This window comes from Falco naumanni, chromosome 4 (genome assembly GCF_017639655.2).
Source record: "Falco naumanni isolate bFalNau1 chromosome 4, bFalNau1.pat, whole genome shotgun sequence".
In the NCBI taxonomy this organism is placed as follows: domain Eukaryota; kingdom Metazoa; phylum Chordata; class Aves; order Falconiformes; family Falconidae; genus Falco; species Falco naumanni.
The window spans coordinates 112,258,711-112,282,735 of record NC_054057.1 but is presented as its reverse complement, the minus strand read 5'-3'; the positions used below and the strand labels follow the sequence as shown (position 1 = coordinate 112,282,735).

Here is a 24,025-nt window from a genome sequence, read left to right as displayed (position 1 = left end):
ACAATTAACTGTGGAATCAGAGGGGAAATAACACTAGTAAGAGAAGCCAGGAAGACACAAACTGTGTTTCCAGAGGATGCCTCAAGTACAGCTAAGAATGTAAGTATATGACTGGGATGCCTCATCTGCTCCCAGGTGCTGACAAAGGCAGAGAGCTCCAAACCCAGCCTCCAGGCAGCAGCTTCACCTTCCTGCCTGAACAGACCTTTGCTCTGAGAATAAAAAAAGAGTTTGTGATCAGGAAGCTTGCAACTTTCAGAGAGACTCCTCACCGTGGCTGCCCAGCAAGGAGAGAAATGACCCTTTAGGCTTTCAGAAGAGTTAATTGTTTACCTTGACCTCCGACACAGATCTACACTGATAAAGCATATTGACTTCCTACACTTCGCCTTTTATTAATTGCCCCATCTGCTTGTGGGAGTTTGCTCATCACCATGTTTCTACTTGCAGTTGAGTTTCCGTTGTAGGGTAGCTGAGACAGTAGTTACTGACTTAGCAGCTACCAACCTCTGCAGCATAATTTTGCTGCATGACTCATAGCAGGTGAGTAGTAAGTCCAGTAATAGAGTTCAGTCCCTTCTCAGCACTTGTATGTATCACACTGCTGCTGCAACTACACATGGCATCCAGCTGGATTCCCTGGCAGCATCTAAAGAAGGGTACAATGCCAGGAACTGAACCTTTGGGAGGGTCTAAACCTGCCCTGCCAAGATGCTTGTAAACTGAAGGGTGTTTCTTTACAACTCCCATGCCCCAGGGAACTGCAGAAACCAGGCAGGAGGTCAACGTCTGGGGAGCTGCACCTGGGAAGAGAGGACATTTTCCAGGAGTGCGGTGAAGGTCAGTCTGCCTGCGTGCGGGTTCGGCTGCGCTTTCTTCCTTTCCACCCAGCCAGTCTCCTGCAGCGCCTGTGGGTGTCTGAGGGAGAGCAGCAGACACAAATCTCTCCCAGGAAGGCCTCAGCTCCAGCCTTAGCACCACCTATCACTCTTCCAGCCTTGATCTGCCTGAATAGTTCAGAAATTGTTTTATGAGGTGATGCAGTACAGTGGCAACTGATATTTGCAATGATATCCCTCATGCCACAGGGGCTTTAAACACTGTCTAGAATACCCAACAGCACTTGTTTGCCATGTATGTAACACTGAATTTTCACATGACATGCAAAAATATTGCTTGATGGATTAGATTATGGCCATGGGTGACCTGCAAGCTGGCAGTCAGCACATCAGCAAATGGTCTGCTCCCATTTCTTGCCTACCTCTGAGAGAAGGCAGCTACTACGGTGGAAAGGCAGGTGAAAAGAGACAGAAAGTGGGAGTAAGCAGGGGAAAGCAGTGCAGTGAGGCCCTCCCTGCCTGGACAGACTGAGCAGAGTGGACGGGCTGCAGGTAGCGCCAGGTTCCCTGCAATCCAGGTGACAGTGGGCACATGGGGCGGAAATGTGTGTACTCACTGCCCAGGACAAATGATGTGCGACAAGGGAATAGTCCAATCACTAGGTGGCACACCAGGATCATCACAGGACCCGCACCCTCCTGGGAGGAGAGGAAAGAGCTCAAAATAGCCCAAAGCACGAATTAACAAGCAATCATCCGGGGCTGATGTGCTTAGAAAGAGCCATTTGTGTGCACACACATAAAGCAAAACCATCCAACAACTGAATGGAGAAATATGTAAAAGCGCACACAAACTTTTCTATTTCTGAGTGACAGTGGGAAAGGCAGGGAAGACACACTTATGAATGGAGTGCCAAGAAGGCAGGAGAGGTGGATGTTGCTCCAGGGATCACGCTTACCACCTCTTCTGAGAGTTACCTCTGCTCTTGTGTGTGGAGAGAGCATTTGGGTTTTTCTTCTAGTAGAAAAGGCCAAGCAAAGTGCAAGGAGAAGTTTCTTGCAGCAGATAAAACTTCTCTGCTTCCCAGATGGAGATGGAGTAAGGGACAGTGGCAGCAGGCTGGTATTACCTACTGCAAAAGGAGTTCAAGGGTCATTATTGTGAGGAGAGGAAAAAGTGATAGAAGTGATAGCATCGTTTCTGGGGCAGGTTTTCTCTGGCTGGAGCTAACACAGCAACACAAGCTAAAACCAGCTAAGGTATTTATGAGGAGGGGCCAGGGAGAGACTTACATTTTGGCAGAGGCCCAGCTACATTGTGTACTGTTCTGTTGCTGTAGATCAGTAGAAGCAGTTCACTCTTGAAAGCATCAGGGACTGTACCATGGCCAGCTACGCCAACTCTTCTGGACACTCAGAGTCTGCAGGACTTGCCACCAGGCAGACAGTGCATCTCGGGCTCTCCAAGTGTTTGCATGAATTCAGCAGTGCAGATACAAGCTCACCAGCCAGTAGAGCAATGGCTTGGCTGTGAATTTAGCCTAGACTGGAGAGAGAAGCCAGATCTATATCTAGGAACACAGAAATGCAGAAGAATGCAGTTCATCAGCTCAGATACTAATGAGAACATGAGCAGGCAAACAGCTTTCTTCCAGACAGGCTAGTGCCAAAATCCTCCGTTCAGACATTCAGTCCAATGCCAAGAGCACATAACTGCCTAGCTGAGCATCTGAATAACAGCACATCTGCATTTGCAAACTAAAAGTCAACAGGAAAATTAAATAATACAAAGTGATCACTGTTGCGTGAAGTAGAGATTCATACACTGGCATAAACCTTTTGCTTTCCAGTAGCATGGCACCTGAATCCTGACCGTGCTGCAGTAATGCTGCACAGTAGCTAGCACTGGGCGAGCCTTGCTCAGAGCTTTATGCTTAGCTTCTCACAGGCATCTGGCAGCTTCAGACAGGTACTTATAGCTCTCTCCTCTCCAAATCAGTGTAAGATGGAGGTTTTGATGTGTCCTGTGATATATGGGCCATGGATTACCCAGAGGGATGCAGCTGTGACCCAGCAATTGGGAAAGAGTCTTTGGGGGAGCAGAAGTGCACAGTTAAACCACGTACACAGAATATACAAGGGACAACATGAAGAAAGTAGGGGATAGTAAGTACACAGAAAGTGGCATTATGGCAATGGACATGGTTTTCTGACTAGACTGATTTCTCTGACTGAATTAAAAGTTCATTTCAGGCACTACACAAAATCCCTTGCTAGTTTTTGTGGTTCAACAAGGGTTTTCCTTTTCTATCTGTTTTGTTACTATAGGAAACAGCCAATCAACCAGCAAAGAAAACTCTTCATAGAGGAGGAAGCAAGAAAAGATTATGCACAGCATGCTGTGAAATGCCTGCAAGACACACACAGGGAATATAAACAAATTCCTCCTAATGTTTTCCAGCAACAAGGATCTTAAGCATTACTTGTAACAACAGCAGCTTTAAAAAACAAGGACTAAACAAATCCAGGAAGAAGTCTGGTTTTAAGGCAACTGTCCTTCCTATAAGAGGAGGGAGGGGTTTGTTTTGGGTTTTTTTTCTCCTTTTTAAGAGAGATTATTATACCTTAAATTCAGGTTATATATCTGTTCTCGTCATGACTTCTCTCTACAGGAGTTAATTGGGCCAAGTGTCTGTCTGTATGTGACAGTTCTGATGCATGGGCAAACAAGCAAATTGGTGAAGGTGGGCTATAATGAGGCACTGTAGTTATATGCAAACAATAATTTTGGATTAATGAGTTGTTTTATCGCTGAGGGATTCCATCAAGGGTCTTAGTGGTGTTTGTCATATGCAGCTTCTCCAGTATTTGGTAATCCTCATCTTTAGCTTGACAGTAGTGCTGGTTACAGCTCTCAAAGCTTCGCAGATATTGGCATCAAGCAGCTTTCTGTGCATGGTACCACTGCAATTGCTACCCAGACATTGGGCCTGGACCACTGCAGAGCCCGAACACAGAGCAGTTTACTCTCATTACATTCAGCCACACCTAGGAAGAAGCGCAGAAGCTGCCCTAGCAGCATAAAGCATGCAACAGCTTTTAACATGCAAAAAATCATCTGAAGTGAGGTAGTGTAAAGCTGCAAGGAGGGACAGGCTGCAGGAACTTGTGCTGTGATTTACCCAGGACACTGGCCCTAAGTTTTCCCTCTCCCATGAAACAGTTTATGGTTTTTTTTATCTGAAAGGAATGACTTCCTCTGGCGACACCTCTCTGTGCTGCCCTGACCTCCAAATGACCTCTGCGGTTCCCAAAACGCTCTAGAACGAACCCGGGTGTTTCAGGGCAGTTTATTGAAACACTGAGCACTGCCAAGCCCACATACCTTGGTAAGGCAGGCAGGCCTTGGCGCGTGGTGTTAGGTGCAGTCCCAGGTCCACATTGCCGTGAGGGACTTCATCAAGGGCCGGTTCTGCTGCTGAGCTCAAAATGCCAGGTCAAGGTGGCAGTGCTGGCTCAAGGGCTCTTCCCCTCCCTCTTCCACTTGCCGCCTCGTGTAGATGACAGTGTCTCTTCTTTCTTCCAGGTGCTTCATAGCCCTGTGTCAGCAGGGAGGGAATATATCAGGAATGAAGTTTCATAAATTTTTTTGCACAAATAAAACAGAAGCACTTGACGATAGGGCAGAAGGGGAAGGAAAAAGCGCTGATTTTTTAGGAAATCAGTTTGGTGCCAACCCACAAAGGAGAAAAATCCCACTGCCTCCCAGGGCACACCACACTGTATTAGCAACTACAGAAACATACTCATGGGCTTTGCTCTCCAGGGAGCTTTGTTTGTGAACATTTAGTTGCATTTATAGGAGTGCAGAGTATTTTACATAGCTATCTATTCCTTTTGGGATGCAGATCCTTATTCTTATTCTAAAACCTGCATTGGTAAATGATAACCAGAAAAACACCTAAATGTCTTCAGTGCTTATGGAGCTGGGGTTAGGAGCAGTTTGGATGTCCAGTAATGACTGCAAATGATAACAAATGATAACTTATCATTCAAGCGGAATGCCCAGCATATTCTCTGTAACACACATCTTGCTCTGTAATGGAAGAGGTTTCTGAGAAAGACACATTTCTACTTCTGGACACAAAGGAAGAACAAACTATAAAAATACCAATTTTAGCACTGAGCATTTACATGCAAGTGAAATTGGGAGTACACTTGACTTGCAGCAATACTGCAAGTTGCATTTGCATGGCAAAACTCAAACCTGACAAACATTATTATCTAAAAAGTGGTACATTGCTCCAGGCCTAATTGCCATCTCTTAGATTTATGTATCTACCTCTTGCAATATGATCGCAAAATTGTGATAAAATGCAACTAATTTTGAAAGAGGGGCATTCTGGAGGGATAATTTTGGAATTCCTCACTGAGAAGAATCAATTTTTTATGTTTTTTTTTTTTAAGTTTTTCTCTTGATTCTTTCTGCTTCAGGTCTTCTTCAGAGAAAAAGATCCTTCTGAGCTGTTGAACATATCAAATCACCAGTACGACTGGGTAGGACTTACAAGAATTTTCCCTGTATTACCTTATTTGACAGTCTATGTCTTGTGTTTAATGTAATGTTTGCATGCTTATCATAATAGAACATTACATTTAATGTAGTGTCTGGGCAGTAATCTTCAGTGTAGTCTGGGAGGAAAAAAATGCTTTAGCTGAAAATGAAGTCAAAAAGATGGGAGGAAGCAATGAGAGATGTTTATGGCTTTTACAGGCTGTTTGGACAGCAGAACTCACAGGAGATTTTAGCAATACAGATACAAAGCTTTGAGCCAGGAAGGAAGAGGGAGGTGTGTTTAGCCACTTTTTGAGGCTAGGATGCTATTTTCCATGAAGTAGAGTTTTGCATTGCAGCTGTGAGTACCAAGGTTTATTTTGTTTTGTCTTTGGATCGTGGGAGTAAAATGCTTGTCTGCTTGAAATACGTGGGATGTTTGTGACTAAGATAAAGGCAAGATTTAATCATAAACACTTTGAATCATCTCTCCTAGCATGCTGGCTAGGATCATTCCCAGCCACTTTTGTAGCAGACAGGTGCATCAGGCCATGCTACCTGCCTGATGAGCTCCTTGTGATACACAACCTTCTCCAGCTAGTTACTGTTAACTAGCACTATGTTCTCCTGGGCTACAGAAAATGGCCCAAGAGCAATGGGAGACTCTTCTGGAAGATGAATCCCCAAGAGTAAGCTGCAGGGGACAACATTGCTTGCTGTGGAAAGTTTTACAAACCAGCTGTGGTTACCCACCATCCAGGAGATGAATATTTAGTGTTTGTTTTAGAGCAGCACCTCCAGATCCAACCATGCAACTCCCCATATCTCCCTTTCACAAAGGGCAACCAGCTAAAAAGGGAGTGCTGAGGTCTCACAGCTCCAGCTTTTCTGAACTAGTTCCCTCCTTGCCTGGAGCTGAGCAGCATCACTCTCCCAAGAGCCTTGCAAAATGGGAGAGGAGGAGGAAGAAACTAGCTTTCTTGCAGCTGGGCAAGTTCACAAAACCATTTGGTTTGCTGGACCATCTGCAGAGACACCCCACACTTTTAGAGAAGTCTTTTCTCCTATTCCCAATACTGCTTTTCTGTCTTGGTCCTTCCTGGCTGAACCTTTACTGACACTTCACTAACACGTGGATTTTGTAGTTTCTGGAGTTGTACTCCTTATCCTGTGCACATTGGAGAACGTGTCACCCTGCAGACACTATCAAACTCCACAGCTTGTATCTCCCTTCCTCAGAAAACAGTACCTGATGGTGGTATTTTGCTCAGTTATGAATAATACCCAGGAGGGATTCACAGCTGGCTGAGGGGGGTTGTTAGAGGGAAGGCTGTGGCTCCCTGCTTCCCCCATGTAAGTGTCAGATACTGCACCCTCATCCCTGAGCTGTGTATTCTGGAAGGACTCTGATGTCAGCCTGTGCCTCTGCCACAGCCACAGCACCCAGGTCTGCAAGTTCTGCTCAGGGACTCTCATCCCATCTCCAATCACTTGATGGTGGGGTGCTGCTGGGAGCAACTGTGGCCCAAACCTCTTGTAGGAATTCAACAGTATCCTTACCATGTGGGCACCAGCTGGGAGCAATCTATTCCTGCTCAGCTCTGCACCCAGACTGTATGCAAGCAATTTTAAACCAGGGTGTGGACTAGTTGAATATGACTAAGAAAAACAAGTTTGTGCACTGTGGAATATATCTCCAGCCTCAAACAGCTGAAGGGCTCTGCAATTCTCCCATCAGGTCCTGAGGTGCACAGATCTCCTGATAACATCAAAGCACCCAAACAGCTGGAGTCCCTGCCTCCAGCTCACCTCCCAACGGCATGGTACTCATGTTCAGAAACACCTCCTCTGCCTGGTGGTCTTCCAGGAGTCTGTATCGATGGAAAAGCCTCCTCTGCCCACTGCGCTTTTTCACTCCTGTGAAGCAAGCAGCTGCGCAAAGGAACAACCAGGGCTGTCACCTCCTGCTGCATCCCTCTGCCCTGTGTCCTGCCCATTTGTGACTCCACATCAAAGCACACCAGGGTCACTGTGTCCATGGAAGCTGTTAGCAGGTACACGCAAACTTGTCTGGGTAAACTTCACTCCTATTACTTGGCCATTTCTAATCCTTTGCAGCTCCAGCTCCAGTTATTCTCTGGCTTCTTCTGTCTCCTCTTGTGGTTTTTCTTTAATTTTTCTCCTAATACTTCACAATTCTGGTTGCTATGCAGTGTTTCCAGGCTCAGCCATCTATAACAATCCCCCACCATGGGTGTGTGCAGCTTGGCTGCAGTGTGGATGCTTTGCTGATTAATTTGCCTTTTTTGTGTAGTTATTTTGGATGCTTGGAAAGAAACTGAAAATAAAACTGTTACTAATACCTTCCCCCTCTTAGTGAAATTAAATTCAGCAAATCTTTTTCAGAATCATCCTTTGTGTGGTCTAGACCAGGGTGCAGACAGTAATATAAATTGTATGGCTTAATAGGCTCTCTGCTTTTGGTCTCACCAGTGCCATGTAGGTGAAGGTGGATAGAGGGGAGCAAGGAAGTAGCACGGTACAGCTACAGGTCAGACAGGGTACATTTGGACATCTACAGGGGTCCTGTGGTGGGGCATCACAGAGATAAGGGGAATCCCAGAGGCTGATTCCTCTACCAGAAGCTGGAAAAAGGGAAGGAAGTCCAGTTCCCCCACATGCTGAACACATGTCCCAGTCCCTGCACTATTACAAGGCAATGATTTACCGTTTCATAACCCTTTGGTAGTGCCTGAAAGGGAATACTGTGCAGTTCCTAAACCTCTTCCAACAGATATGTTCTCACCTTAACTGCTGCTCTGATCTGTAAACAGCAAGTTTCCAAAAGTAATTGCCCAGCCTCTTGATTGCATTGTCCTCCCCTCCTACCTGCCAATGGCCTGGCTGGGAAGGTCATGTTGCATTTGAGCAGAGAAGGTCATTCACCTGCCCAGGCGAAGAAATAACATATTAATGTTGCTTCCCATTTTATGCATCAGGACATTTTTTGCACACAGGCAGCCTCAAGATTACCTCCTTCATACATACAGTTCCATAATTTCCCTACTTAAATATACCTAACTGTCAAAGCAACTTTGTTAAATCATGCCCCAGAGACCAAAAGCCTTGCAGGAATGAAAATGAAAACTTTTGAAACAAGATTATTTCCTTACGCTCCTGAACCTCAGAAACTTTTGTAAAGCCAGGGGAGTCAATGAAAAGGAGAAATGCTGTTTAATGTAGTTTAAAAGGTTGTTGTTTAGGGGTTGTTTTTCAGATGAGTGAAACCACCTATTGTGGAGGAAAAGCAGACTGCAATGATGTTAGATTATTCCAAAACTCAGATATTACCCACTGCAGGAGGACAGAGACTACAGAGAGCACTGAATTACACCAGTATATCCACACTGAGTGAGGAAGCAGGAATAACTGCTGTGAAGATCCCTTCCCAAAGACAGGAGATGCTGAAATGGTAGAGCATAAGGAATTGTGGATTTTAAGCACTTCAGTTTCTGCCACTGTGCTCATCTTCAGCTCTAATGTTTTAGAACAATGTTTTGACATCACAAGAAACACGACTAATATCTGCTAGTAATAAAACAGGGGAGGACATCAGAGTAGCAACAAAGAAAGCATAGGTACAAATCAGGAGATGCTATGGCTTGCATTTAGTTGCATGGAGTCTAAAGCATTAAAATGCTAATTGCATTGCACTAGGTGTTGAGGAAACCCCTCTGGTACAACAGGCAGGCTCTGCATAGTTGATAGTGGGCAATGGCTGCAAGGCTCCAGGTAGGATCTAACCATGGGTACCAGTGGAGTGTCAGGAGCAGAGCAGCTCCTGGTGATGCTAACACTTCACTGCCTGAACAAGAAGTCATATGTATGGCCAGGGAATCTCACATGGTGCATTGCCTCAGGATTACAATACCAAAAAGGAAGCATTATTGCTAATAAACAAGAAGTGAAATCAACATTAATCCCTGCATATGGGCTGCTTAAATCAAAGCATTTGTAGCGATTACAGGTGCTCTAATAAACTACAGATTAGCCCCCACATGAAGAACAAAGCAAGTGGAAAGCATACTGAAAAGCAAAAAGAAAAGCTAGCCATCTTGTTTTGTGGCCACAGATTAATAGTAAACCCTGGATGAGGCTATAGAATGAAGAAGCGAATATAGGTCTTATTGGCATTAATATGGTAAGTGCACTAAATTCTCTTCTCAAAGCTTGATAATCCACCCATAGTCCTTCTGCCTATTGCATATCTGCTCAAAAACCAAGAAGCCTTTTATTACTGGCCATATAATTGTACACATCCTTCTCCCCTCCCAAAAGAAACCACTCATTTTGCTATTCTCATCTGTGAGAATCAGTTTCAAGATAAACAATTAAAACACAGCTGTGAAATGAACAAACCAGAAAAGCTTTGCTGTTTCTAGCTGGGCTAACATCATTCGTACATACCCTATAGTCACAGTAAAGCCCTCAGGATCTTCATCAACAGACAGCACAGAGGTAGACACCAACAGCTTCAGCCCCAGGGAGAATAGCAAGGACTAAGAAGTAGTCCCTCGCTTCTTTATCTGTAGCAAATACCTGCTGCTTTTAAAAGAGCAAGAAACTAGGACCCAAGGGGATCCCAGAACCAGCAGGGCAGAGGTCTTATCAGTTGGTGCTCATGCCACAGTATCCAAGTCAAGCAAGTCAGGCAGGCTGAGGAACAGCAATCAGCATCAACCAAGAACCCAGATCCTCAGGTAAGCTCATAGCAATAAGGCAGAGCCAAAGTTAGGCTAAGAAACAAATCTGTAGACCATAGTCAGCAATGCCAACCAAACTCAAGCATAACCCAAGACTAACTACCCAGGGTGAGTTTAGATAGAGGCCCTGTGCCAATGGGCAGGGAGTGTGAGTCCCAGGTGGGGCTGGTCAGGGCCATTGAGGCCCACTAGTGTAGTGGAATGAAGCTGGGTTAATTAGCATTGATAATATACAGCGGTGGGTTGGCTGATGTAGATAAGGTGCAGGTGTGGCTGGTTAAGTTAAGTGGTTGAGAGCCAATGAAGAGAGAGCAGCTGAGGAAGAAGTAGAGGAAAGACAGAACACATGCCTTGGATGAGGTGAGGGCAAGGCAGCAGAGGGACTGTTTGAAGAGCATGCTGGTATGAGCTGGTAAAAGACCTTGTTGTAGCTTGGTAGTTTTGAGAGTGCTGTGACACAGCAGGACCCTGACATCTGCAGGACAGGGACAGTGTTACCACACAGAGGAAAAGTCCTTTGTATGGAGTGTTAGCACAGTTAACTTCTCAGGAGAAAGCTTACTGTGGTATTGGAAAGGAGGTCTTGGCAGAGGAGCGGTAATGAAAACCTATTCATGTTCATCATAGATTGTGTCATTTTCTCTGCACTACAGCTAATCATGGAAAAATAGAGCTGGCTATAGGCAAAAGTTAAGTAAACACCAGCCTCCTGCAGTCTGTGACCCAGCTCCTCCCTTGGCAGAAGGAGGTTGCCTTGTCTCTTTGGAGTGGCATAAATGTAGGTTGTTCCTCCAGTAAGGATGAACCAAGAGCTGTTTGCTGGAGAGACATAACCCCTTGGTGACTTCTCCTTGTAGCTTCCGAAGCACAGCTGGGAGGAGAGCAGTCCCGACTGACCAATGGGCTTATTTTCCACTAAGGAAGGCAAGGAGGCGATTTCTTTACCCTGTGCCTATCTCTTGTCCTAGGTGAGTGAAATGTCCTGGGATGCAGAAAGCCCATGCTGGCCAGGAAAAGCTTCCCTGCATTTGGTGGGTGGATGTTGTTGTGCTCATCTCGCTGCACTTGCTGTAACCAACCAGCTTGGAAGGAGGGCTAGAAAGTAATGAGCTGAACCTAGGAGGGATCGTGAAGCTGTCTGGTTTCTCAGGCTGAGCTTAGAAGCAAACAGAATCTGGTAATGCCTTATTGTAAGGCTGTGTTTTGCTTGCTTACTTCTCAGTTGCACAACAGTATGTGGTTCTGGCTAAGTAGAGCAAGAAGAGAACTTCAAAATGTTTTTGACCTTGCTGTGAATTTGCTAATGGTCCTTCACAAGTAATTCAATGAAGCACTTACACCTACTGGAGCTGCATGTTTAACCTTGCCCCTCTCTGTGGGTGGTCTGAGCGCTGCAGGTCTCCGTGGGCTTCACTCCTGGCTTTACAGTCCTTGTCCTCGTAGTAGGTGGCTAAGCAGGGTAAGTCCTCCTTCAGCCCGGTACCCTGCTGTGGGGATTGCAAGGAGCAGCTGCGTGACCTTTTCTAATAAGGTGTTGCCTTGTACCAGTTCTTCAACTTGTTACTTTTGTTTCTTTAAATATGCCACTGCCTCTCCTATGAGCAAGGCACCCTACTTGCCCTTACTCCCTCCTGTTACTCTGTATATTGTAACATCTTTGCTATTCCCTTTCCGGACCTGAAGTTGTAAACCCTTCCACCTTTCTCTAGAAGAGGTGGTGCCCTGTTTTACCTTCCTGCTGCCTTCTCTGGGTGGCTGCACCCAATTCTATCACCCAGTGTTTGAGAACACGGTGTTGAAGGCTTAAGAGTGTTTCAAGTGAGCAGTGCTGTGCTGAGTTATGCAACGGCATTACAGCATTTCAGTACTGTAATCCTTCCCACAGCAGCTCATCATAGGGTTAAGAAAACAAAACAAATGCCTGCTCTCCAAGAAGAGAGCTCTTGCTCTGTAATTACACTGAATCTCTTCTGGATTGGGCTGGCACAAAGCCTAACACGAAGAAGGCGGCATTCAAGTTGTTACATGTAATGACGATTGCCTTTAACTTGTCCATGACAAAACTCACTTGCTTCTGTTCTCCAGTGCCTGGTTCTTAGCCCCTTCTAGTGGGGAAAGGAGAAGGCTGCAGACTGAGAGTTGAGGTGCAAGTGAAATTCAAGCTGAATATCGTGATGCTGGTTAAATGTCTGTGAAGCTGAATCACCACAAACTTAACAGGCTCCACTGTGATGAGGCTCCCTGGTAACTCCCTGACCAAGACCTTCAGTACAAAGCTTAATGTTACATTAAGCGTGACGTTAGAAATAGAGTGAACTTCTGTTTCTGATTTTTCACTTCCCTCTGCATGACTGCTTGAGTCCTCTCAGGATGGAAACAGCTTGCCAGAGCCTACAGCTTTGCCACCCTGCAGTTTGGATGTGCCTGCTGTGAGGGAGGGACTGGCTGCCCTGCATCCCTTTCTTTGAATGGGGTGTCATCTGCTGGCTTCCAGCTGCTTGGGCTGTAGAGTGACATTCAGACCTGCTCCTTTGTGTCTGTGGACTGCACCCTGATAGGATCTGCTCTGTTTCTAAGCAATTAATCACAGGCTTTTAGTTTCCAGAACTCTTGGGCAGAGTTTAGGATGGAAGAATCCAGAGATACTCTAGTGTCAGGGCACCGAAGGTAAAGCTGAGTTATCCTCCTGATGGGGTATGTATTTTTCTGCTGCTCTAGAGATGGCCCTCACAGAGCCTGTGGCCTATGGCAGGGTGGGTAGGTTTAGGAGATGCTATAATTTTCATGGAATGTTTTTGCAAGGGCATTTCAACTCCATGTTTTATGGATTACACATTTCAGAGCATTTATTCAGAGGTGCAGAGACTTTCCCAGATCCTGACTTTCACCCCTTTTAAAGACTCTGTTTCGGGGAAAGGGCCCAGAGTACCTAGAGCAGTACCGACTTGCCAAGCCTGGACACTGAGCATCAGTGCAGCAGAGGTACTCGATGGCCATTTTCATCTGGACACAAAACCAAGGACTGATGGCTCTGTGTGTTGAGATCTAACTCAAAGCTCTGATCAGAAAAGCTGTGAAAGGTAACACTTTGAAAGTGTTTTTTTCCAAGTAGCATAAACTTCATAAATTGTGCTCTGCTAGACAAGAATGACATAGCCAAGTGCAGAAGTGCTCATGGTTATGAGAGAATCAATTAGGGCATGCTGATGAATAATGCATGTGCAGCTTAGGAGGGATGGATGACATAGGTTTTATTTTTGTATTGTTAATTGAGAGTGATTCTAGGACAGAAAAAAGCACAAAGGCAAGTTGGGGAGCTCTGGGGGAGATTCTGGTCAGTGTCAGAAGCTGGAGGCTCACCAGCAACACTTGCTGTCCATTAAGCTGTAAAAACCTCAGGAAGAGGAATTGTACTAATGTCCTCTACAGCTCCTAATTCATGTAACTGATACTGCCCAAGAACCCAATTCAGAGTGTAAATGATATGAGCATTTAAAGAGCTAGAAGTTGAAGCTGTTGCTTTGAAATCTGATGGCCTTTCCTGTATTAAGATAACATCTGCCTTGCTCTTTTGCAACCCAGTTGTAGGCTATCAGTCAGCTCTGCTTAATCCTGGAGGTGAGGCTCTGCTGTTCCTTGGATGTGCAGGGATCTCTAAAGGACAGCTGGTGCACTGGGGTGCTGGAGGCAGCCTGGGACCTTGGTGGGAAGTAATCTGTTGCTGTTCACGTGTGCCAAAGCTCCCCACATACTTCTGTGCAGCTGTATCGTGAGAAGAACAGGTCAAAATCAACTGCTCTACAGATCTTATGGGTCTCCCCTTAGGTCTGTGCACTGGCTGGGTTTGCAAAAGCCAGGGATTCTGTGTCAGCTCTGAGACTGACACAACTGCTTCAGGCTATAGCAGGAGCCTGGCAAAGGAGGAGTGCTCCACTTCCCTTTGCTCCGGTGTTTCCCAGCATCCAGGTAAGGGAACTTCCTCGTGCTTGGGTGCTTGCCCAGCTCAGAGCACAGCCTGCTGCAGGTGCCCAGTAGTGTTCGCTCAAGAAAAAGGATGTGAGAGAAGGACAGAAGGCACACCTCTGTGGTGAGCAAGCAGCCACTGGCCCGAGGAACTGTGTCAATTTTTTGTTTGTACAGCACTTCTGGTAGTGATTGATGTACATGTGAAAGGCTGTGAAGGGACTTGGAGAGCTGTGTGGATGGCTGCTCCTCTCCAGTTGGATGGGAACCACTGATCCCACCTGCAAGATTTCAGACCACTTCTTAATTTTCTTATTCTGGGAGGGGTCACTCCTTCAGCCTAATCTTCCACAGTGATGATAAAGGACAGCTGGTACCCGTTTAAGGAGCCAGAGCTGCCATGTGTGATGGCACTTGATGGTACATGCCCCTGAGGAGTAACATCTGAGCTTTCTACCCCAGTTCTACATGGATCATGTAACTCCAGCCTTGGTGTTGCAAACTGGCAGTAATCACTCATACTTGCTGCTTGTGACTGAATGTTGGTGGTGCGAGTTCCTGGTGGCATGTGCTTCCATGTGATGAGTATGGGTGTCCTGAGGCTGCACTTTGAGCTACCTGCTGAGAAAGCATCAGTGATGTGGAGCCCAATACATCCACCAGACAGCATGCCCAATGACAAAGGTTCATTGACTTTGAAGGAGAGAGATACAACCACTATAGAAGCCGGGAATGATTTTCTAGGTCCTTTTAGCTGCCTTAGTTAACTTCACAGAAATAAGGATAAGATGCTAGTTGCTGGAGCGCTTATAGGAGTGGCCCTTGAAGCAGCTGTCCTCAGCTGGACTGTGCTTGTTAATGTTGCTGTGGAACAAATGCCTGAAGCATGACTTTTTTTAATGTTGTAATGTGGAATGAAAGCCAATAAGAACTCCTCACTGCTCTCTGCTGGGGGCTCTTCTGCCTGCTTTAACTTTCACTTGTTCCATTTTGCCTCTGAGGCCTCTGCTGTCATCCCCCTCTCTGAATCTCTTCTTTGGGTGACAGGCTGGGGCAGGAAAGGAAAACCTGGAATTTCATGTCAGGTTTAATGGAAGAAGGTCCCATGTCTGATTTGGATGTGTCTAGCTGGGGAGGAGGGTGAAGACTTTCTGTGACACTTCACACTTTTGCAGAGTCCCCAGGGGCACACCGTTTGTGAGATGGCTCTGTGATGGTATGGTCCTTTTATTCTGGACCAGCTCTGGCTTCCCTGATATCCAGGAGATCCCTGAAGGACTGAGGGTTGAGTTACACTGATCACGCCCAGGCTGCCAGTGGATATCCAGTCAGATACCAGTCTCCAACTTTTATTTTTCATGCACTGGATATTTGAGTACCTGTCTGGGGAATCAGGCAGGCACTTTCCCTGCTGATCTTGTACTTTCTGCTTCCCTGTAACAGAAGGAAACACCAGGCACCAGGCTCCTGCTGCTGTACAGGATGAGCAGCATGCTCTCGGTGTGGTGTGTGCAGCGTGTCCTGACCGTGATGGAGGCTGTCAGCATGGTGGGCTGTCTCTGCCCGTGGGACCATGGTGTCAAGACCCCCGTTTGCTCAGCACTCATTAGGTCACATCTGAAATGCTGTGGGGGGTTTGGGCACCCAGTGCAAAGGAGGCAAATTGAAGCCACTCCTGTTGCAGCTGTGCGAGGGTTGGGGCATATCAGGCTGAGGGAAGCAGGGGGGTTGAGCAGGAGGGGGGCTTGTGTGGACCCAGGGGTGGCCGTCCCCAGTCCCCGTGGGGAGGGTGCGGAGGCAGCAAGGCCCGGCTCATGGCAGGAGAGAGATGCCGTGGCTGCCAGCACAGATGGTCCTGCACCGGGCTGGCTGCGAGGGGGGAGTTCTCTCCTGCGAGATCCCCAGCGCGGGAGCCGGGGCCGAGGCTGGGGGAAACTCGTACGTGGAGGGTTTCAAGACCTGACAGGTTAAGGCCCAGCGCTGAGCTCTGTGCTGTCCCTGCCTTGAGGGGCGGGCGGAGGAGAGCCCCTGAGGCCCCTCAACCTCAATTACCCGGGGACTCTGTGGCTAATTAGCAGCATCCCACCAAGGGGGGGTGGCTACCCCGGCGCTCCGTGCAGTAGCTCTCCTCACGGCCGATGGTCAGAGGGAGGGGCAGCCGGGGTCCCCCGCCGTTACCCGCTCCGGCCCCTAGGTGGGCTCCCGGGACCGCCGGCCCTGCCCCCGGGGCTGCCTGGGCGGCGGATGGGGCCCGCGGGACTCCGGAGGGTGGGTGGGCCGGCCCTGGCGGCGCGGAGCGGGCTCCGCCGGCCGCCGAGGGGAGCGCGGCTCCCTCAGGGCCGGGGCGCCCCGTCCCCGCCGCGCCGCACGGCTGCCGCCGCCTTCCTGCCCTCCGGGGCGAGGAGGAACCTTTCTCCGCCCTGCGGAACCTTTGCGGCGGAGGTGCCTGTTGCTGCCCGGGGGATCCTGCGGCTGCTCCGGCGGGGGGTGGGGGGCCGGACGCTGGGTGATGCGGCCCCCGAGCGGCGGCTGAGAGCCGAGGCCGGGACGGAGGCGGGCGGGCGGCCGCCAGCTCCCGGGGCTCGCCGCGGCCCGCAGCCCCCCCGCCCCCCGCCGAGGTGAGAGCTCAGCGGTGGGGCCGCCGCCACCACAATGGGAGCGGGCCGGGAAGGGGCGCGCCGGCGGAGGCCCGCGGCCACCCGCCCTGCCCCGCCCCGCCGGGGGCGCGTGAGGAGCGGCGCGGGGTGACGGCCGCCCGGCCCGGGGGGGGCTATGGCGGTGGGCGAGCGGACACCCGGCTTTGGGGAGCGGGGGGCGTGCAGCGGAGCAGCGGCTGCCAGGCCCGGGGCGGGGGGCGGCAGGGAAGCGGCCACCCGGTCTGAGCGGGCCGGGGGTGCGATGCGGCCGCCGGGCCCGGGGGGGCGGCCGGGCAAGTGCCCCGGCTCCTGCGGAGCGGCGGGGCAGCGCGGGGGGCGGGTCCCGGTGCGAGGGTGCGGGGGGCTGCGCGGCTGCCGGGCTGAGGCTGCTGCCGCCCCCGGGCCCCGACGGCTGCCGTGGGAGCGGGGCGGGCGGCATGGGCCCCGCCGAGCCCGAGCTTCGGGCTGCGCCTTCTCAGCGCCCTGCCGCGCTCCGGGGCCTACGCGAGTGCCTGGTTGGGGGGGGGGGTGGTGCTGCACCTGCCTCCCGCGGGGTGTCGTGGCTGCTGGGGTGTCGGCCAGTGCGGGGGGCAGGCGCCGAGCCAGGGGGGCCTGAGGTGGTCACACCGCCGTGACTGCGCTGCGTGGTCGGTAGGGCTGGTGAAGAGACGCACAAAGTAATAATTTAGTGTCGGCGTGAGACTCGGTGAGCTGCGGAGGGGGAAGGCCTGGTGTGCTGGGCTGTTAGCTCTCTCGCTTGAGCCTGGCTCACCGCTTTTGCCCTTCCTCCCCCCTGGAACAGTTCATGGGTTACTTTTGCTGGTAGTTGCGCTGGTGACTGGACGTTCCAGCACTCGCATTTGAGAGATGCTCATAAACTCCCATCAATTTTCCCTCCCAAGCCTTCATTGATTAGTACAAAACTGGTGCTTTAAAAAGTTCTTAGTGCATCACTTTATATGCAGGTGGGGCATTTATATTGAAAAATAAATGCTTAAATTGGAAAAAAAATTGAAAAAATGTTTAAAAGGTAAGAACGGAATTCTTTCCCCCCCTTTTTATGCTAATAAGATGCTAATGATCACATTTGCTTATCTCTAACTTCCTTTAATGTACGATATTCTTTGTTGGATGTTTGTATGGTTATCCAAGCATCATTCTTAGTGAATAATCATGTAACCTATAGGAAATCGCTGCAGAAACTTCTGCATCAGTTCAAGATGTTCCTGCTACCTGTCTGAAGGTGGTAACTGCCTCTCCTCCCCCCTCCCCCCCCCCCCCCCCAACTTAGAGTAGTGGACCTTGTGACTGCTCTCTGGCTGCTTCAATGCAAAATCCATTAGTTTAGAATAAACAGCCTTTATTTTGATAGTTCTGTTCTAGAGGTGTTAGCACCCTGCAGAGGGATGAAAACAAAACAGCCGGCTTAGACCGCTGCAGGTGCTTGTGATGGGAGCTCTGATGTGGCCTTGTTTTGCTAAGTGAGGCTTCTTTCCCCAGGTATGGAGCTATACATTCTGAATACACAGAACGAACAATGTAGCTTCTTACCGGTGACCTTATCAGCATCAGAATGTAGGGGTTGTTCATTAAGGGTAGGTGCTGAATTAGAAATTTTCAAGAAAAATGCAGCTGCTGCTTTAAGGAAAAGCTGCTGTGGATGTGTGAATTTTCTGGGTTGATGCTGCCTCAGGCTGAATACCACTTTCTCCTAAAATAAAGCTGAATGTTTAGCCACCGTGTTCCACTTGTACTACACTCAGGTAACTGGTAACTTCTGCAACCCTAAAATATCTTGAAATTCCAGTGTTGATATTGGGGAATATTGCAGGTTCTGGATGGGAAAATTATGTGCTCTTCTGAGGAGGAAAACCAAACATGTTTTCTGTCTCATCTCAGTAGCGGTTGCATTTTAGTGGAGATTTGGAAGGTATCATCTGGCATAGGAAACTGTAACAGGCCATTGTTACATTCTCCAGGATCCAAGTTGATGCCATAGAATAATTCAGGTTGGAAAGAGCCTCAGGAGGTATCTTAGTCCAACCTGCTGGTCGAAGTGGGATCAACATCAAGTTCAGACGAGGACTTTGTTAGCTCAGGTCCTAAATCCTCCGAAGACAAAGATTCATCCGTCTCTGTTTCGGTGTTCCAGTGCTTAACTGTCCTCACGGGGAAAAAACTTTTTTTTTTTTTTATGTCAGGTCACAACCTCCACTGTTGCAGTTTGTCTCATGTCCTCCTGCCACATGCCTCTGTGCAGAGCCTGCACACAGCCTTTTGTCTTCTTGATAACCTCCATGTAGGTACAGGAGATGTGCTGCCAGTTCCCCAAAGCCTTCTCCGTCCTGGACAATGCCATGTCCCAGCCTCTCTTCACACAGCAAGTGGTCAATCCTTGTGAGCATCTTGGTAGCCTTCTGTCGAATTCACTCTGGTTTCTCTGTGTCTGTCTTGTACTGTGGGTGTCCAAAACCGCACATGGTGTTTCACATGGGTCTGAAAAGTGCCAAGTGAAAGGACGTGATCGCTTCCCTTGATCAGACAGGCGACACTCCTGCTGATACAGTCCAGCGTGCTGTTAGCTTGCATCGCTGCCAGGGCACACTGCTGACTCATGTTTAGCCTGCTGCCCACCGTGTGTTACCTTTTGTGTTTGTGTGTACATATACATGTATGTACATGTATGTATTTGTATACACCCGCACACAAACATTGTCTCTCATCCTCCTGCCATGCATCTCTGAAAAGAAACTCATTACTATGTGTATGTATATACACACGTGTGTCAGATTACACCTTATGCAGCACTGAACAGTAGTATTTCCATCCCACACATTCCAGTTGTAGCTAGTGGTGACTGTTGTGGTCACTTGGCTTTTCCTAACTCTTCTGCTGTCACACTTACCCTGACTGTGTGTCCAGCCAGCAGGTCTGCCTGTTGTGTTGCTTTGGCTGTTTTTCTCAAAATTTCATTGTTTCAAATACCTCTTTGCGATGTATCGGGTTACTAGGCCTAGGAAGAGAGTGGCAGTGGAGGGAGGCTTTTCCCATGAGGCTGACTTGAATCCCATTTGATCACATTCAAATCCAGGATGTATTAATGTAGGAAGTGTGTTTTCAAATAGTGTTGTTTATGGGTCTGAGTTAAACAAAACATTTAGGTGCAGCGTTTCTAAGAATGCAGTTAGTTGCATTGCAGTTATGTTCATGTAATTTCTTTGAACTTGTTTCCTTCAGGTGCTTCGAAGTTTTTGGGAGATAATACCCTGTAGGATAAATAATTCTTTGCTAACAAAGTTCCCTATTTTAAACTTAATTCTGGAGAACTTAGTTCCTGCAGAGGTTAAGTACTATTTGATATTTCTAGATGCTTGGTACAGGTATGATTTTGAGACGTGTGTTTTCTGTTTATGCTAAATAATTTCTATATAATATTTTCCTGATTGTCAAATACGTTGGGTTAATTACAGCAGGATTTGTTTCAGAGAATGCTCATTGCAAGACAGGAGTTTGTTGTGTTTAAGCAACATTTTTAGTTATATAAAAATAAAATAATTTAGAGAGAGGTTTCCTCCTGTCCCCTAAATCTGTGTTTATGAAGTACTTGCATCAACACAGAAGGAGCAGAAATAAATATTTAGGTTCAGACTTGTAGAATAACATGTGTAGAAGCTGATATTTAGATGAGTTGAAACAATGACTGAAAAATTCATTCCTTGTTAACTTTTAGAAACCTTAAGTTTAGCTTCTAGGGTTTTATGCTTGTTAAGAAATAGAACCTTAAAGATGAAGGGGAGTGATAAAGTAACACCATTTGTTATTTGAGAAAGGGGCAGAATTAGTTGGTGAAATCAAGTGTCATTACATACTATGAGAAAGAAGAAGGTGGAATTGCAGGTAGCCATGAGAGGGGAAAAAATGTTGAACAGGCACCTTTAGAAGCTAGTTGGACTTCCGAGAATATGGTGGTAGTGTTTAGGTGTTGGTTTTCTTTTTTTTTTTTTTTTTTAAAGTCATTGTTCTTTTAAACCAGCTAGCTGGTGACTTCTCTTTCTAAGAAATACAAAGAAAGTTAGTGACCAGTATTTCGTATGTGGTAACCAGCAAATGCTAATTGCACATATTTGCTAACAGAATTAGTATATCTGAAGTAGAAACAAGTGGTTTTTGGGGGAGGGGAAAAAAGGTAGGGGTTTGAAAAAGTATATATTGCTTTCAGCCATGCAGATATAAAACTTCTCAGGAATTGTTGCTTTGAAAAATACCTCAAAGTGTAGAAAATAGGTGTTTAGAAATTCTTGAAGGTCAGTCATACCATTGACTCAATTTTATGTCTGAAGTGGAACAGCAGAATGTCAGTTTAGTCCTGCAAGTGAGACTGATTCAGTGCTGTTGTAATCTTGGAGCAGTTGTAATTTAAATCTTGTTCTTGCTCAGTGGTAATGCTGGATTTGGGGTCAGTCTGACACCTCCAAAAATCTTGTGGCATTTTGAGTATAACTAAAACTCACTTGGAGGGGAGAAGGAAAAAAAAAAAGAAAGTATTACATCACTTTAATAACAGCATTTTCAGCATGCTCTAAAATGTGCGAGTAGGAGCAGTGATTTGAAGCACTCTGTGGTGGCCTGTCAGCTTGTCCCAAAGCTGCTCTTTTACAGGTGTGTCTGCAAGTTTGAATGCAGAAACAAGAAAGGAAGAATGAACTAACTTAGCTATTTGTGGCAGTCGATTAATTAAACATCAGAATAGACGTAAAAGCTGGTATGCACCTGTCTGGAGGAAGTATTGATTCTGTGCTCAGAAGTGCTGAATAACTTCATGACTGAAGACACTATTCAAGGATGCAGAAATCTTAAGGGGAAGACTTTTAGTTAGTTGCCTTAAAATGAGACCGAAGGGATCTGTTAGATGCTGTCAGTGTGGCTTACAGTATAAACATGGAGTCATGGAGTACAGCATTCAAACCTTGCGAACTGTGCCCTCTACCACTGTCCTAAATCCTAGGAGGCTTTGAGCTGTGAAGTGCTGTTACCGTTAGCTTCTTGAACACGTATTTGAAAAGGAGGAGAGTTGATGAGATGAACTAGCTTCTTCCTGATACGACTTGGATGTGACTGTCCTCCTCTTCTGCATGTGCACACTTACTGGTACTAGTAGAAGCCTTAGTAGATGCAATACACTGGCACAAACCACTTTCTCCTGCTATAACTGAAAGTTCTAGCCAAGAATTAAGCATATTAACAGAAGCTGTCTTCTGCCAGTGTAATTGGTTCTATGCTGGTGAACTTTTGCTAGCAGATAAGCAGAAAATCAAAGTTGGAAAAGCTCAATATACCCACATGCTTTCTTGTGTTACAAGGACGTTGAAACTTAGGCTGAACATGAGGACTTTGGTCGAGGCCTGACATGCAAAACAACATGCTTTAGCACCTCTCGTAAGGCGCTCTTACATAAAAACTTATAAAAGCAATTAAAGAAGTTTGGTAGTGATTTGTCAGATTACAGGCAGATAACTTTACTCTGGCATTCTCTGTGGAAAGCTAGCCTCATCTAATTAACAAAGAACTAGAGCTATACAAGGGCAGAACTGATTACCAGGAAGTGCAGAACCCTTCCATTGCTTAGCCAGGATGGCTGATCAGGTACAAAGATTTTGTAGGGCAAACATGGTATGGGAAATAACTGAAACATGGTGGAGGTAGCATAATCTTGACTTGTACTTTCTTCCTGTGATGATGAACATTATTACCTAATTTTTTTGCTTGTGAAGAAAGCTTTTCTAGCCCATCAGAACCATGGAAACGATGTTTTGGAGACATGATAGTTCATCAAAGATTTTCTTCGGTCTCTGAGAAACTTAAGTCTTATCTAGGATATTGGTATCAATTAAGTGGGGGTTGTTATATTTGGAGTTGTTGAATCCAAAATAAATATGTTATTAAAGTGTATTGATTTCATGTGAATTGCTCTAGCTGTTTGTTGCATGTGAAGGCTAATACAACAACCAACGAACCAATGAAACCCCAAACCAAACAAAATCCATGAACCTGACAAAGCCTGGAAAGGGATTTTGAAGTAGAGGTGCTCACACATCCTGCTGAATCAACTTGGAAAACGGGATGTTACTCAAAAGGTAATTGATTGAGGAGGGCTGGTAGTAGGATTTACTTAAAATTAGTGAAGCAAATTCTAAACTAAAAAAAACCAAACAACAACTAAACTAAAAAAACCCTAACCAGTTGCATAACTGGTTAGTACCAGTGCTCTGGAAGATCAAAAAATTGTAATTAAAGCTCTTGTATCACACATATACTTACGTAGGGGATTTGTGTGATAATTGTATTCCCATGCTGCCTCCATGATAATCAATGGAGGTGTTGTTGAAAAGTGAATCTTGCTCAACAGATACAGTTTCATGTACGGTCAGTGAGTCAAAACCTAGATTTAAAACAGTAGGTGTGGAAAACAGAATATGAATGGAGAATTTTTCAGGGATTTATAGTAGATCCGGGTCTATTTTTATCAGTGGCCTGGAAGAAAGCGTGAAACTAGAGCTGATCAAATTTGTGGATTATGTAAAGGTTGCGCTGAGTGGTGAAGCATGAAGAAGGAATGGCAGCTGTACAGCATCCTCTGAATTGTTTGGGTAACTGGGTCTAATATGGCCAAATATGTTTTATAGAGCTGGAGCACAAAGTTATGCATGTTGTGGAAAAGGCTAGAGGCTGTGTGTTTAGAATAAAGAATTGTGCTTCCAGAAACCAGTGACCTTGGAAGGGATGGCAGGACCAGAGCAGATATACAGCAGTATGTGAGTCCTCGGAGTAACACTGTAGACATAAGGGCTACTAAAGTAAGCTAATTACTCTTTTTTTAATACTAACATATGTCCATAATAGCAGGAAACACTGAATAAGGACTGAGAGGTGAAATCAGATGGGAAATATTTTGGTCAGGTTTAATGTTAGTGTTTTTAAAGAGATGTTCCAAAGCAACAAAGGTGGTGTAGCATTTGGTGTTGCTTGGGTGATTAAGTCACACATTATAAAACTTTTTCTTAAAGTGCTCAATTGGTTTAGCTTATCGCAAAGTATTTTAGAAATTTCTCAATTTTCTTTGGGCAAAATAGGCTGTGTACCAAAGGGCTCTTTAATTTAGTGGAAAAAGAGATGATAGCAGCCGGTGTCTGGAAGTTAAAAAGATTATTTCAAGTTGGAAAAAAGGCACAGATTGTTAACAATGAATGTGACTAACCACTGAAGGCATTA

The 24,025-nt window shown here is 46.6% G+C and overlaps 1 protein-coding gene across 4 annotated transcripts in view; it reads left to right on the top strand.

Annotated features, from left to right (window-relative positions):
• Positions 1 to 16,534: 16,534 nt before the first annotated feature.
• RAD54L2 (RAD54 like 2) overlaps positions 16,535 to 24,025 on the top strand; it is a 73,240-nt gene continuing 65,749 nt past the window's right edge. For 2 of the 4 annotated variants that reach the window (XM_040589757.1, XM_040589755.1), the window contains exon 1: positions 16,537 to 16,738. The gene's annotated coding sequence lies outside the window, so the exon portion shown is untranslated. Of the gene's footprint in view, positions 16,739 to 24,025 lie in introns of all 4 variants that reach the window. The other 2 variants (XM_040589754.1, XM_040589758.1) reach the window with 2 other exon arrangements.